This window comes from Petromyzon marinus, unplaced genomic scaffold (genome assembly GCF_048934315.1).
Source record: "Petromyzon marinus isolate PM22_M1 ecotype Great Lakes invasive population unplaced genomic scaffold, UKy_Petmar_22M1.pri1.0 PM_G_Scaffold_6, whole genome shotgun sequence".
Classification (NCBI taxonomy): domain Eukaryota; kingdom Metazoa; phylum Chordata; class Hyperoartia; order Petromyzontiformes; family Petromyzontidae; genus Petromyzon; species Petromyzon marinus.
Genome location: NW_027423013.1, coordinates 4,212,501 through 4,215,000, shown reverse-complemented (window position 1 = coordinate 4,215,000; position 2,500 = coordinate 4,212,501).

The following is a 2,500-nucleotide window of genomic DNA, read 5'->3' as shown; positions in this document are numbered from 1 at the left end:
TCTACGGTAGAACTCGTTCAGGTCGTTGGCTAGGCGGGAGTCGTTAGTGGTGTGGGGCGCTCTGGGTTTGTAGTTGGTGATGTGCCTGAGCCCTTTGGCAGACAGAAGCAGCGTCGTTAGTAGAGAACTGGTGTTTTAGTGTCTCTGAGTACAGTCGTTTAGCCTCTCTCACCGCTTTGCTAAACCTGTTCTTCGACTCCTTGAATCTGTCTCTATCCCCACTCCTAAACGCTTCCTCCTTCTCCAACCTCAACCTTTTGAGCTTTGCTGAGAACCAGGGCTTGTTGTTGTTAAAGTTCACCCTGGTACGTGTTGGGATACAGCAGTCCTCACAGAAGCTGATGTACACAGCCTCTGTGAGTTCATCCAGACTATTGGTAGCAGTCGTGAACATATCCCAGTCAGTACAGTCTAAGCACGCCCGCAAATCTTCCACAGCCTCACTGGTCCACTGTTTAGATGTCCTCACAGCAGGTTTACAGAGTTTTAGTTGCTGCCTGTATGCACGAATCAGGTGGACCAAGGGAGTTCTGTGCGAGCCGAACAGCCCCGTGACCCACAAGAGAAACATCCCCGCCAAATTCGAGCGTTTGACGGGGTCTATCCGTGAAAAAATATTCACGTTTTTGAGTGCACATGCATTTCTGCTGCAAATGCCTCTGGAAGTTTCATGCCGTTCGTATGCCAATTGTGGCAACACGAAAATGACCCGTTTTCCCATTCCGAGGGATTTCTGTGCGACCCTAACAGCCCCGTGAGCCACAAGAGACACATCCCCGCCAATTTCTAGCGTTTCACGGGGTCTATCCGTGAAAAATATAGACGTTTTTGAGTGCACATGCATTTCTGCTGCAGATGCCTCTGGAAGTTTCATGCCGTTCGTACGCAATGTGGCAACACGAAAATGACCCCTTTTCCCATTCCGAGGGATTTCTGTGCGACCCTAACTAACAGCGCCCGTGAGCCACAAGAGAGACATCCCCGCCAATTTATAGCGTTTCACGGGGTCTATCCGTGAAAAATATAGACGTTTTTGAGTGCACATGCATTCCTGCTGCAAATGCCTCTGGAAGTTTCATGCCGTTCCTATGCAATGTGGCCACACAAAAATGACCCGTTTTCCCATTCCGAGGCATTTCTGTGCGACCCTAACAGCCCCGTGAGCCACAAGAGAGACATCCCCGCCAACTTCTAGCGTTTGACGGGGTCTATGCGTGAAAAATATTAAAATTTTTGAGTGCACGTGCCTTTCTGCTGCAAATGCCTCTGGAAGTTTCATGGCGTTCCTATGCAATGCGGCAACACGAAAATGACCCCTTTTCCCATTCCGAGGGAGTTCTGTGCCACCCTAACAGCCCCGTGAGCCACAAGAGACACATCCCCGCCAATTTCTAGCGTTTCACGGGGTCTATCCGTGAAACATATAGAAGTTTTTGAGTGCACATGCATTCCTGCTGCAAATGCCTCTGGAAGTTTCATGCGGTTCGTACGCAATGTGGCAACACGAAAATGACCCGTTTTCCCATTCCCAGGGATTTCTGTGCGACCCGAACAGCCCCGTGAGCCACAAGAGACACATCCCCGCCAATTTCTAGCGTTTCACGGGGTCTATCCGTGAAAAATATCAATTTTTTTTTGACTGCACATGCATTTCTGCTGCAAATGCCTCTGGAAGTTGCATGCGGTTCGCATGCAATGTGGCGACACGAAAATGACCCGTTTTCCCATTCCGATGGATTTCTGTGCCACCCTAACAGCCCCGTGAGCCACAAGAGAGACATCCCCGCCAATTTCTAGCGTATCACGGGGTCTATCCGTGAGAAATATTCACTTTTTTGAGTGCACATGCATTCCTGCTGCAAATGCCTCTGGAAGTTTCATGCGGTTCGTATGCAATGTGGCGACACGAAAATGACCCGTTTTCCCATTTCGAGGGATTTCTGTGCCACCCTAACAGCCCCGTGAGCCACAAGAGAGACATCCCCGCCCACTTCTAGCGTTTCACGGGGTCTCTCCGTGAAAAATATCACATTTTTTGAGTGCACATGCATTCCTGCTGCAAATGCCTCTGGAAGTTTCATGCGGTTCGCATGCAATGTGGCGACACGAAAATGACCCGTTTTTTCCCATTCCGAGGGATTTCTGTGCCACCCTAACAGCCCCGTGAGCCACAAGAGACACATCCCCGCCAATTTCTAGCGTTTCACGGGGTCTATCCGTGAAAAATATTCAATTTTTTGACTGCACATGCATTTCTGCTGCAAATGCCTCTGGAAGTTTCATGCGGTTCGCATGCAATGTGGCGACACGAAAATGACCCGTTTTCCCATTCCGAGGGATTTCTGTGCCACCCTAACAGCCCCGTGAGCCACAAGAGAGACATCGCCGCCAATTTCTAGCGTTTCACGGGGTCTATCCGTGAAAAATATTCACTTTTTTGACTGCACATGCATTCCTGCTGCAAATGCCTCTGGAAGTTTCATGCCGTTCGCATGCAATG